The 14,309-nt window shown below is 41.2% G+C and overlaps 1 long non-coding RNA gene across 1 annotated transcript; it reads right to left on the reverse strand.

Moving 5' to 3' along the window:
* Positions 1-5,741: 5,741 nt before the first annotated feature.
* On the reverse strand, positions 5,742-8,386 carry LOC129449138 (uncharacterized). Its single transcript, XR_012371689.1, has 3 exons — positions 7,630-8,386; positions 7,237-7,348; positions 5,742-7,133 (listed from the first exon to the last, which is right to left on the reverse strand). It is a non-coding gene; the product is annotated as an uncharacterized lncRNA (long non-coding RNA).
* Between the last annotated feature and the right edge of the window lie 5,923 nt (positions 8,387-14,309).

The raw sequence follows: 14,309 nt of genomic DNA on the forward strand, positions 1-14,309 counted from the left end.
CTGTGTTAAGTTGTTTAAATGTATTGGTAGAAATGTATGTCATCTGTGAAAGGCGTAGGACCAAAAAATGTTCAACCAATCATAGATTTCGGTCCGAACGGACGTTTCCTTTTTTGTCCCTCATACGTAAGCGTAATTTGAATGCCCACTGCGCAGCGAGTCCACGCAGACACCATACGTCATCGGCGCGTTCACGTGCGCTCACCTCCTGTTTGTAAACAGCGAGAACAGCAAACTTTTCTGCTGAATTGACAACCTACACAGGAGCCACAAAACAAAAAACATCTTTTAAAAAAACTGCCTGGACCATCAAAAAGCAAAAACCCAAATTAACATCGGTAACTTTACTGCTTTACCACGAGATGCAAACAGCTGTGGGAGGCAAAGGGTCTGAAAGGGTTGTTGCACTGTTTATTTTGGTACGGTAGGTACGTGATATGTTTGTTTTGAGATGGATTCAGATTCTACTTTGATGAAACATTGTGTTGCTTATGAAATTGTGTTCGTTTACAGCGTTACTACGTCTACACAACCGAAAGTGTGCCTAAACTAATTCTGATGTAAACACTTTGTTTATGTTGGTTATTTTGGTAATGTTATTCACTTTGTACTGCAAAGTTATCTCACTGGTGAATGAGACATGAGATGTGACCATCTGATCTGTGCGTGTTCATGTGTTTTGAAAGAGGCGTGACTTTGTGGGGTCGTTATTTCATTGCTAGGCGGCTACCGTTAGTATTTTTCAAAGTGTGTTACCCTACCTTTAAATAATTTTCAGTTTCCAATAGACTATAAATAAATAAATAAATAAAATGATTAGAGCCTGACCGTTTTATCGTTTTGCCGATTTTATCGACCCATATGAGCATGTTGCAGATATATCTGTATCGGCGTATAAGCCGCAGATATGCGCCGATATGAACGTTTGTTACAGAACACATTAAATGCATTTGAAAGATGTAAGTACTTGTTTGTCCAGCAGAGTGCGCCATACTGGTTGCTAATGGCGACCCAGATCACTCACTGTAGTGACACCAGCCAATCCCCCACCCCCTTCACTTCAGTCAGTCTCTCAGTTCAGGTGGCATGGAAGCATCACGCAGTGTCTTCTTCACAACATTTTTACACCTGGTATTAAGACGCGCTTTGGTCGATTGGATTATAAATGGACAAGAGAGACGCATTCCCGCTTACATTTGGTGTTTTTAATCCGTCTCTTTGTCGACTTGCGAGTTAAAACGCAAGCGGGAGAAATGACGCGAGACGGAGAAATGACACGTTTAAACTTCGCGCAGCCGTGCACTTATATATCACTATATGAGATTACTGCTGCTTGTGTTGTTAGTTTACATGCTAATTTCAGAGCAATTGATTCAATAAGCTCGCGCAACTCTACACCCTTGCTAAATAAAAGAGGCGGAGCGCAGACGCTTTAGTTTTATAAAAGTCTAAAGTTTGCACGGAACCCTGGGTTTGTGTTATAAAAACATTGTGCACAACATTAAACATAGTGTACATTAGTATGTGCTCCGTCAAGCATTGTCTTCGTAACGGTGAGTGGCTAACTAATTTGTGAAGTACACAACTTACTGTAAAGCTAATATTAATCAATAACTTCATAAGTTTCTCTTTATAACGTTATTCTCGTCAAAACTGCAAATGATGCAAGTTTTATGTATTTTGTTCTCTTTGTGTTTTAAAGTTATTTATAATAAGTCAAGTTTACTGTTTAGTGCACTGATATCCAACAAATTTTGGATAATAAAGTTTATTGTTAACTTCTTGCCTATAGTACATATCTTTGTCACATCAATATAAGTTTTGGATCACCACATTTGTGAGTGATCACCACATTTGTGAGTGATCATTGCATTGCATTGTATTTATTCATAGTATATTATGTTAAAGTATATAGTGTATTCTATGTACAGTACTTTAGTATAATATACTGTAGTATATACTGAACTATAATATACACATAAAGAATATTGGCCGATATATCGTTATCGGTCTTTTTTTACTCCTTAATATCAGTATCGGCATCGGCCCGAAAAAACGCATATCGGTCGGGCTCTAAAAATGATAGAATATTAGGGCCACAGAGGGAAATAAAGACAAAAGTCATAATATTTTAACCTGTTGTTTTAGGGGAGGACAGTTGTTTAAATAACAGCTGTGGGGCATTTCGAGAATTGTACTTCAGTAAGGTTTCACAAACAAGGACATACTTAATCTTTTGGCACATCAGCATCAAATTGTCATAAGTATCAGGACTGTAAAAGAATATGCATATTTTCCACAGAAAGAACTAGACTAAAAATTTATGACTTTCTCCTTTCCTCAGGCCCTGTTTACACGTACATGGTTATGTCACAAGGTGACGATCTTTAAGGGGCGGAACCAAAATTTGGGAAGTTTGGTTCCGCCCGGAAGTTTTCCACCCAGACCGGAAAGAGAAAACACCGGAACTTCCGGTACCGCCGCAAGGAGGAAAATCGGCGAATTGAGTACAGCTCTGCCTAGTTAACAACAGCGGTCGGTGATTGGAGGATACGCCGAACAAGATGGTATTTAAGATCAACTTAAATTACAGTTGGGGCGCTTTTTGTGACTGTTGGGAGTTGTGACTGTTGTCATTGTGTGGGTTCACTCGACGCGCTATTTGGTGGCGGTCGGACTCTCTCTCTCCAGCTGAAGTTATACATTGGAAGTAAGTGTGAACCTTAAGGGCTGAAAGACGAACGGAAACTATGTATATGAAGATACATTAAGAGGAGAAGAAGCGGAGTTGTGTGAGTACCTACTGTGAAGAAATTGTGGAAACATTTGGAAGTGAGACACTGTTGCAGAGCTGACGTTGCCGGTCGAGTAGATCAGAGCAGAGGGGGAGAAATAAACCCTTTAAAGTATCGAGTGAGTAACAGTATTGTTGTACAGACACTGTGTATTACTAACCTGTCTTCTAGCGAATACCTCCGGGAAAAGGAGAGCGGCCCTACCCCTAGGGAAGCGTGGTGGGTGAGCCGAGGAGATTTTGGGTTGAAGCCAGCCACAGTGACGAGACCACCACTAAGGCCGTGAGATCCATCGCCATTCGGACTCGGGCAAGGTGGGCGAAGACGGGCGTCCTTTATGTGCACACGATTGTGGTGGGTGAGTCTTTGTGCCGTGGAAAATTTCACTTTAGCGTGGTGCTGTGTATGTTTGCTGTGTATTGCTGTGTGTGTCTCGTCAGACAAACCCCCGCCTTCATACATTTTGTCTGGGAAAACGAAGAGGCTGTCGGCCCTGGTGGAAAATTATTATACTGTACGTTGTGAGTGTCCTTCTAGCTACGAGTGACGGAGTGGTGCCCTGAAACGAGTCCTGTTTAGACATCTGGGGGTTGCTGAAGAGCGGCGGTGAAGAGCTGGGAAACCAGTGGATATGTGAGTACGACTAGGGAATGTCATTGTGGATGTTTTGATCTACGAAATACTTACTGTTGCAGAGAACGTGGTGTAAGGAATCCCGCCCGTCCTGAGGTCCCTACAAAGGGGCGCCCCTGTCCGGTGGAAGATCGCCTTATGGTGACGTGAGAGGGCAGCGCTCGGCCTTGGTGTGACGGTGCGACGTGTACACCCCTCTGTGACTAACGCGCCCGTCGAGAGGGTTCGCCCCCGACGTTGCCTGGAAAACTACATGTCCCATCTGACCCATTGAGAGAAATCCAGTACCGTAAGTCCGCCGAGCTTACTTGATTCAACTATATAACCCCCAGGTCTGTTATCCACTTTGAACAGGAGGGCACCGCACCCAGCTGCTGTCTGTGGAGAGAGAAAGAGAGAAAGTAAACGCCAGAGAAAACGAACAGAACAAACCTCATACTTACCGTAGGCTGTATGCAGCGAAGAGGTGAGAAAGCCAAGTTGAACTAACTGTGTCTTGTGTCCCAGCTGCTGTCTGTGGAGAGAGAAAGAGAGAAAGTGAACGCCAGAGAAAATGAACAGAACAAACCTCATACTTACCGTAGGCTGTATGCAGCGAAGAGGTGAGGAAGCCAAGTTGAGCTAACTGTGTCTTGTGTCCCAGCTGCTGTCTGTGGAGAGAGAAAGTGAACGCCAGAGAGAACGAACAGAGCAAACCTCGTACTTACTGTAGGCTGTATGCAGCGAAGAGGTGAGAAAGCCAAGATGAACTAACTGTGTCTTGTGTCCCAGCCGCTGTCTGTGGAGAGAGAAAGAAAGTGAACGCCAGAGAAAACGAACAGAACAAACCTCAAACTTAACGTAGGCTGTATGCAGCGAAGAGGTGAGAAAGCCAAGTTGAACTAACTGTGTCTTGTGTCCCAGCTGCTGTCTGTGGAGAGAGAAGGAGAGAAAGTGAACGCTAGAGGGAAAACGAACAGAGCAAACCTCATACTTACCGTAGGCTGTATGCAGCGAAGAGGTGAGAAAGCCAAGCTGAACTAACTGTGTCTTGTGTCCCAGCCGCTGTCTGTGGAGAGAGAAAGAGAGAAAGTGAACACCAGAAGAAACGAACAGAGAAAGGTACGCAAGCAGCGAAGAGTCCATTTACCAGTCACACAAATATTTATTCTGCCTCCAGGAAGGAAGAAGGAGGGCGCCACGGCTAGCAGGGACCAGGTCGGAGCCTGACGTTCCCTTCCCCCGGCTTACGGTGGTTTACACCCCCGTTGCCCCTTTCCCCTGCCTGGCCGAGTACTACAGATTTAGTTTTAAATTGCCCTTTCCCCAATTCCCCATTTCTTTTAAATATTTAATAAATAAAGATTGTTTTAAATTTTATCTGCTCTCGTTGTTGTCTGGTCATTGGGTTGGCTTTGGGGACCTCCTCGAGGTGGAAGTTGAGAAGGGACGTGGCTTTAGTCAAAGCACAGCCAGCCCCTGGGCGTGACAGTTATTTTTAAAAACTGAGAGATTTACCTTCGTTTGTGCCCCTCGTTTACACGCAAACAGAGAACTCCCCTCTGAAACCGATTGTTTCTAAAAACTCCGGCCAGAGTGGAGATCTTGAAAATCTTCGGTTGCACGGTTGCATGTAAACTGAGACAAACGGATGTTTAAGCAGGCAACGTCACAGAGTATGCGCCAGAGCTCGCACCTACGTCAAAAGTGCGACCTATGTTTACATGTGATTGCTACTCTGAACGCTTCTAAGTTCACATTTATGTTCGTGCAAACTCGTTTCGTGTGTTTGTATTTGCAAATACAGCTGCTCCATTATGTCGAGCAGAGATGAGTGCTCGGAGGTCAGCAATTTTACACGTGTTTGACTTTATGCGGCGCTGCAAGAACCGACAGACGGATGATGTCAAAGTACCGCGAGAGTGATTCGAAATTAGACCTCTACGTGTGATTCCTCGACTCGCTCTTGCGGTACTTTGACGTCATCGATCACCTACTGCAACAACTCCTCCCTCCAACATGAAGAACCAGTTCGCGTCACCACCAGCGCTGCCGGTGATTGGCTTACGTGGGCTTGAGCTTCTCTTGATGGCATATATGCATGGGTATGTGTAAATAAACACTTTTCTGAAAACTGACATGTGTGCACAATATTATTTTTGAAACCGTAGAGGTTGAAATTTCCGTTTATGAAAATAGCCGCCCACGTGTAAACATAGCCTCAGTGTGGCCCTAATACTTTGTCATATAAAATACACATTCCATATAAATATAAAAACACAATGTGTAACATTATGTTACTTTATTGAATAAAGACAAAACAAAGCAGGTAAACCATCAGCTCCTTTCGAAACTGAAGTCACACAGTGACTCTACAACAGGGTGTCCAGACTTTTTTGTGTGGCGATCTACTATTAAAATGATAAAGCCGACAAGATCTACCTGATAAAGAACACAGTTTATTCTAAAAACACTTTAAAGGCAGAGTGCACAATGTTTGAAAGCCAATGTTGACATTTGAAATCACCTAAACATACACGCCCCTACCCCAATAGTATCTTCTTTTGATAGACCCGCCCCACACATACGCAACCCCGGCAAGGATGTTGGTTAGTAGACATGCCCTTAATGCTGATTGGCTACAAGTGTGTTTTGGTAGTCGGCCCGACTCCCTTTTCCAAAGCGTTTTTCAAACATTGTGCACTCTGCCTTTAAATGCGTGTTAGGACTATACTGCATATATCTCTACACTGAATTTAGGGCTGTCACCATTATTCTATTCTTTTTGAGGAGTTTAAAAAAAATCATTGAGTACATGTCGAGTACTCCTTAAAATAGCGGAGATGCGGTTTAGTGAAACAAACTAGATAATGACAACAGTATTAGAAGCGTATCTATCTATCTCTCTCTCTCTTTCTCTCGTTCGATCGCACACAGTGTGCACATGGATCAGCTCCTGCATGAATGCAAGAGCGCATCCTGGTAATTTTCGGAATAAGATGACTGATCTGCAGCGGGCAGGCATAAGATTTATAAAAACACATTTCAGAAGAAAGGCACAGCAACTTTAAAAGACTTGCGTGTTTCACAATTACTCTTAGACCATAATGCCAATTTCCCGCTCTGTTTTCCGAAGCTCATAGAGGTGATGCAGCATACAAAGTTAACTTGCGTGCAATCTACAGGGATTGCCTTTGCGATCGACTGGTCAGACAAATGAATGGATGCAGTAGCCTCCCTGCAAGCTTGTATTACAAACAGTATACACACAGTATACAGCACAAACATCAAAAGAGGCCAAATCAATAAAGAATCAACCCCCCCTCAAAAAAAATTCCTCTGCCGATTTGCCTAAATTGAAAGCACACATACTAACTAAATAATTCAACCCATATTGGTCCCTCAGCAGCCGACTACTGTCGTCATCCGGATTGTCCCAGTCCATGGCTGGCGGCACTCTGGGGGCCCTCTCCTTCCTCAGGCAGGCCACATTGTGGAGGACAGCACAAGCCACAGTAATGTCACATGCCCTCACAGGGCTGACCCTTAATTTGTGGAGGCAGTGAAAGCGTGCCTTCAGGAAGCCAAAGGTCATTTCAACTCTGCCCCTGGTCCTGGCATGGGCATAGTAGGCCTGCTGTGCTTCCTGGGGGTCTGTGAAAGGTGTCTGGAGAAAAGGCTGGCAGCCATACCCTCTGTCTCACAGCAAAACACCAGATAATTCACCTGTCAACACAAAATCTCATTATTACTACCCCATAAACACAGTGATATTCTTGACACAGCCATGATGTAAAAAGTGGTTATTAATTGGGGTTGTGTGGCTCACCTTATGATAGGCGCTAATAGATATCATAGGCCCGAAAGATTCTGGAGTCATGGACTGAGCCAGGCCATTTTGCCACAACATTGCTGATCACACAGTCAGCATTGCAGATCATCTGAATTTATAAGATGAGGAATATTAAACCAATCAATGCACATCACTGGCAATGCACAGTGTTCAATGGACAAGATCAAAAAGTTATTTTCACCTGAACATTAATACTGTGAAAGGATTTCCAATTCACAAAATCCACCTCATGGGCACATGAGGGGGCTTTTTATTCTTATGTGTGTGCAGTCCAGTGCACCAATGACATTGGGGAAACCTGTCACACAAAGTAATGAGTATCCAACTATGAGGTTTTACAGTTGCCCTGTAATTTGTAGATCCTCTTACCTGCAATCCTATAGAACTCCTCTTTGATGTCACAGAGTCTTCTGTGGCCAGGGAAGGAGATGAAGACATCTGCTAAAGCATTGATAGCCAGACACACACTCCTTATTGTGGGGCAAATTGTGGCCTTGTTCAGCTGTACTGCATCCCCCACTGAGTACAGGAAGGCTCCACTTGCAAAAAAGCGCAAGGCCACACAAATCATTTGCTCCACACTCAGTGCATGGCTCTATGGTGTGCGGTGCTTAATCCTGGGACCCGGCAGTCTGCACAGATACCTGATGCCATCCAAATGCCAGTGCTTCCAAACGGTCCCTGAAGACCCTTTCTCGTCTGAAGGCTCTCCTGAGCACAAGTACTTCTTCATCCACCACATCTTGCAAAAATGGGCATGCCATTGTCAAAGCAGAAAGGAACACACCATTTTGGGCCTTTATATAGGCTAGTGGCAACACCTGGCGCTTGGAGGTGGGCAAAAGGGGGCGGTGCCTTATAACGAGGTTTATTTGTACTGATTGCTGGGGAAAATAAAAAAACAATCTATTAAAAATGCAGCTGGTCCTGTGTGCTCACAATGGGAGCTCAAAGGTCATGGCTCACTTGATTTTACAAGAATATTTCTTATATTTTTTATCTTAAGATGTGTCATCTTCTTGGAGCTGGGGGAGGAAAGGAGAATAATGATTAATACATTTGTGTTACAGTTAGCGTACAGTGTACATTAAAGGCATAAGTCACCTCCCGCTCAAGTTAAGTTTTTTTTATTTCAAAGTCCAATTTCCTAATTGTCCTTTTTTTATTTCGGCTTCCAGTGCAAGATTTTCCTTTTTTTTTTCGAATATTACTTTCACAGGCTTGACATGATACCTCATGCCTTCTGGAATCCTGAGAGAACGTCACGAGTTATTTTTTGGATCCAACATCCAATAGGAAAATTCAACTGCAGTAGCCACCGTTCAACCTGAAGAGGGCAGCACTCAGACGTTTTTACACCATATATTATAGTATTGAAACACTTTATATCCAAATGTCAAAAAACTTACTAAATCAATGAACAGCACTAATAAAGCACCATTCTTACAGATCATTAACCAAAAAAAGTTTGTTTAGGGTTTAGTTACTCTTTAAGTTTGTTTATTATCCGTTATTTCTCTCTCCAGAAACCATGCACATGCATTTTTAAAAGGTTAAGACTATAAAGGAGTGTGTGACAGGCTGTTCTGTCATGCTGGTGAATGATCTCAGCTTCAGCGCGGATAGTGAGGAGCTCCCTGATCTCTGCTGCTCAACGTGAATATTAATGTGCATTTAAAACGCAAGAGCTGAACAATATTTCTTGTTGAGATGACACACATGCATTTTTGTTTATTATAAGATATGAGTGCATGACACGCTATTCTATCAGAGGTGTCAAGTAACGAAGTACAAATACTTCGTTACCTTACTTAAGTAGATATTTTGGGTATCTATACTTTACTTGAGTAATTATTTTTCAGACGACTTTTTACTTCTACTCCTTACATTTTCACACAATTATCTGTATTTCTACTCCTTACATTTTAAAAATCGCCTCGTTACTTCTATTAATTTCAACTTGTTTTCTTTTTTTACATTCCGGCTTGTCATCGTTAAAAAAACCTATCTTGATAAATTGCATCATCCAGATGAATGCGATTGTGGTTGGATGAGAAGTATAAACATACACCATTCCGACTCCTTATTGGTTTGTACGCAATCCCCGCCCCCCAGCTGACTGCAGATGATCTAAAGTTTGTTCGATAGCGCTGCACAGAGAAACATAAAAGAACTGCGAGAGCGATTAGAAAGCATGCAGAGTGTCTCCCCTCGCGATGCTTTGATATCATCCGCCATCCGTTTGTACAGTAACAGAACGCGGCATTCTGCCTTCAAATGGAAAAGTACGAAATAAAACTCGCGCTTCACTTTCAGGTCAGTTCACATTCACAAGCCTGTGTAAATGTATAACTGGCTGCTGACACCAACTCATCTGTGTGATTTAGTGTAACAATACCAATTTATAACATGTAACTTCAGTTGTTCAACTTAAATGACATTGTGCTGCGTTGCGTTTTGAAGCATGGCAAAGATATCTATGCTAAAGACTTCTGTTGTTTTGTATATGCTAATAACTTACCCTAAAATTTATTTGCATTAACAAAACCTACTTAGCTGAATGCTTGAGTGTTAAATCAATGAAACAAATAATCATACATACCAACTTTTGCTTTTGTCAATAGACACCAGCTGTTTCCTTAAACCTGACTTTTAATTTACTTACAATAAACACATTTAGTAATTCTCCAAAATTGCTTGGATTTATACTGACTAAAGTAAAGTATACAAAAGTCCATTAGCTACACAAGTACAGATGCAGAAATATAGGCTATAATATATAATTGCATATTTGTAGTTTGTGTTGCTGTCAAAATACAATTATAAATGATAACAATAGCATATTTCTATTCTCACACATACTATAGTGTGTGATTTTGTTGTTTTTTAACTAAAGAGGGCACCACTTTAAAAGTTTGGCCACCAGCGGCACTGTTCTGAAGATTGACTTTTTGCACCATTACAATATTTATAGGCAACTAGTCATCATATCTTCCTCTCTATAGAACACATGTTAATGCTCAGCAGTACACATACGGTATATGGTTCTTTAATGCAGTTGTTATCAAACATTTTTTACGGCCTCCCTTGTGTACAGTGGATTGACAAACATTCTAAAACTTAAAATTTGATTTAAACAAAACATATTAAATTATACAATTTATTGCTTTTGTTTAGTAGCCTTATTTTTCTGAGGTTTAATTACACAGAATTTATAATAAAGTAATGTATTTCATAAAATATTATAAAACTGGGGCCCCTGGCACCATCCAGTTTGAGAACCACTGCTTTAATGTATTTGTTTGCATTGTATTAAAAAGCGTTCATTTTTAATGGGCATATACCGTATTTGGTTGAAACAGATAGCCTAGTGCAGGGGTAGGCAACATGGAGTGCTGATGTCCTGCAGTGTTTAGCTCCAGTCTAATCAAGCAGACCTGAACAAACTAATAAAGGTTAAAGTCACCTGAAACTACAGGTAACCAAGGTTTTATAAGGGTTGGAGCTAAAATCTGCAGGACATCGGCACTCCAGGACTGACGTTGCCTACCCCTGGCCCTAGTGCATCCCACATTTTTTAACATTAACATTTTAATAACACTATAGTTATTATGGCCTTTAGAAAAATTTTTTAGAGGAGATAGGGCAGTGCAGAATAGGCCCCTGTGGTGCGGCCTAGGCTTTTTTCCGTAATGACATTTTTTTCCCAACATTACTTTTACTTTTATACTTTAAGTAGTTTTGAAACCAGTACTTTTTCACTTTTACTTGAGTAAAAAGCTTGAGTTGATACTTCAACTTCTACAAAAGTCTTTTTAAACCCTAGTATCTATACTTCTACTTGAGTAATGAATATGAATACTTTTGACACCACTGTATTCTATTATGCTGCTGAATGATCTCAGCTTCAGAGTGGATATTTGACGAGCTCTCTGATTCAAGCTTCAGTCCAGTTTCTGCTAATTCTATGGATATTTTCTGGGAACAAAGTGCTGTGTGAATGAGGTTTTTGTTAGGTTAGCCGCTACATATGTATTGTCCTTACAGGCTGTCTGTACACTGTAAAGCATAGCTTATTCAAATGATTTAAAAATAAAATGCTGTGATATGTAACAACGCAGGTAATTGATAACAGCAGTGAACAAGGTGGTATGAGTATGTAATAAGATGATTCATGAGGTTGGTTTGTTTTGTATTCAGAAAGTCTGTTGCATGTCCCTGTGGACAGTTACTCAGAGATCTCACTTAATGAAACCCTTGAGAACACGAGTGATGATCATTTTACATCATCTACATCCATTCACCAGAGTTTAAGGAATTATCACAAACTGGAAAAGAACATTATGATTTGGAATTAAGTACGCTCAATTAATAATATTTTTAAGATTTTAACATTCGTCAACATTTCTGTAATGTACTGACAGACTGTGATTCTGCATAACACCAGAGGTATAATCAACCTGAAAGTTAAACCACTGTACTGTAAATGTAATAAAACTGTAATAACATCATTGTGAAGTGAAAAGGACTGGCACTAAAGGTTATCCATATAACTTGTAATCTATCTGTTTGACAGCAAACAACATTGCCTCTAACACAGTCTCACCCCATGTGGTCAATATTTGACGACACTTGACCATTCGTCAATATGTGACGCGGAGGGTATACCTTTTGCGTCATTTTTTGACGAACTGGGGACTTCAATACTATTACGTCCGTTGCATTCTCTTCTCCTATTTTCTTACCATTTTCGCGTCGGTTTAGGGTTAGATTACGCAAAATTAAACAGTGTACGCGAAATAAAACAGTGTACGCGAAATTAAACAGTTGTCACCTGGCGTTGGGGTTAGAAACAGTTGTCACCTGGCGTTGGGGTTAGAGTTAGGTTTGGGTAGGGATGTCATTGTTGCCTCTCATGTGTCATGACCTTTATTACAGTGACATGCTTTACTTAAAAAGGTTTAGAGTGAAAATTGTTTTAAATTTTGGTCTGTTACTCAAAGTTATTGAATGACTTTAATATACTTATACAGCCCACTTTCCCACCTTGACATTAATTTGAAAATCTGAGATGTCTGGGATGTTCTTTAAATTCACCCTTTTTCGATCATAAATGAAAAAACAGAGTTTGAAATGATGGCAGGTAAGCAATAAGAGAAGTTTAGTTTTTAAGCCTCTCTCTCTCTCTCTCTCTCTCTCTCTCTCTCTCCCCAGTGTAATTGTTACAGACATTACACACCTGTTTACAGCAGGCCACAACTTTACATTCATCTCACTGCTGACAATCCATGAATACACAATAGACCACAATTTACATGAAACAGTCAGTCACTGTGACTTTTAGCCAGAGCTCACATTTCATTTGAAGGCTCAGGATTAATATTTCAATATCATTCTCACTCAATGGATATTTTTAGCTAAAGGATATTATATCTTTAAAACCACAACACATTTTGTATTTTGGGTAACACTTTACTTGAAGGGGTGTTCATGATCACGTGTCATAAACATGAAGGAGATTTTATGCACATTTATGACAACTGTCATTAAGTGTCAATTGTTCAATGATGCAATTATTAATTCATAGATGACATTGTTTGAAATTTCTTTGTTACACTTAGAAATCATGCAGGGGTCTGAAATTGTCATGATGTATGGTGTATGATGTATGGTTTTTTTTTTACTATTTCTTTGTATGATACAGCTGCAAATGAGTATTTGAACACCTATCTGTCAGCTAGAATTCTGCCCCTTTAAGATCTGTTAGTCTGCCTTTAACGTCCACCTCCACTCCATTTATTATCCTAAATTAGATGCACCTGTTTGAGGTCGTTGGCTGCATAAAGACACCTGTCCACCCCATACAATCAGTAAGAATCCAACTACTAACATGGACAAGACCAAAGAGCTGGCCAAAGACACCAGAGACAAAATTGTACACCTCCACAAGGCTGGAAAGGGCTACGGGGAAATTGGCAAGCAGCTTGGTGAAAAAAGGTCCACTGTTGGAGCAATCATTAGAAAATGGAAGAAGCTAAACATGACTGCCAATCTCCCTCAGACTGGGTCTACATGCAAGATCTCACCTTGTGGGGTCTCAATGATCCTAAGAAAGGTGAGAAATCAGCTCAGAACTACACGGGAGGAGCTGGTCAATGACCTGAAAAGAGCTGGGACCACCGTTTCCAAGGTTACTGTTGGTAATACACTAAGACGCCAAATCATGCATGACACGGAAGGTTCCCCTGCTTAAACCAGCACATGTCCAGGCCCGTCTTAAGTTTGACAATGACCATTTGGATGATCCAGAGGAGTCATGGGAGAAAGTCATGTGGTCAGATGAAACCAAAATACAACTTTTTGGTCATAATTCCATTAAACGTGTTTGGAGGAAGAAGAATAATGAGGCATAATCTGTGAATCTTTGGGGTGGTAGCATAATGCTTGGGGGTGTTTTTCTGCATATGGGACAGGGCGACTGCACTGTATTAAGGAGAAAGATGACCGGGGCCATGTATTGCGAGATTTTGGGGAACAACCTCCTTCCCTCAATTAGCATATCAAGGCTGTGGCGTGGCCCAGCCAGTCTCCAGACCGTCTCCAGACCTAAACCCAATAGAGAATCTTTGGAGGGAGCTCAAACTCCGTGTTTCTAAGCGACAGGCCAGAAACCTGACTGATCTAGAGAAGATCTGTGTGGAGGAGTGGGCCAAAATCCCTCCTGCAGTGTGGGCAAACCTGGTGGAAAAACTACAGGAAACGTTTGACCTCTGTAATTGCAAAATAGCACGGTGTTCAAATACTTATTTTCCTCACTGTAACCACAACCCAAAATTTTGTCATTTTTAACCCAGCGGTGTGCTCTGTCCAATATTTACCCAACATGTCTTAAAAATAATCCAGCCATGAGTGTGGTCTCTTTCTCTCACTGTCAGAAGATGATCTCCTTTGAATTAGTAAAGTTTTGATGTGTTTGTTATCTGTTTCTCTGAAAAACAATGCTGTCGCCAGTTATTCTCATTTTGAAATGCACCTTCTGTGTTGTAATG

The sequence above is a fragment of the Misgurnus anguillicaudatus genome, chromosome 10 (assembly GCF_027580225.2).
Source record: "Misgurnus anguillicaudatus chromosome 10, ASM2758022v2, whole genome shotgun sequence".
Lineage (NCBI taxonomy): Eukaryota > Metazoa > Chordata > Actinopteri > Cypriniformes > Cobitidae > Misgurnus > Misgurnus anguillicaudatus.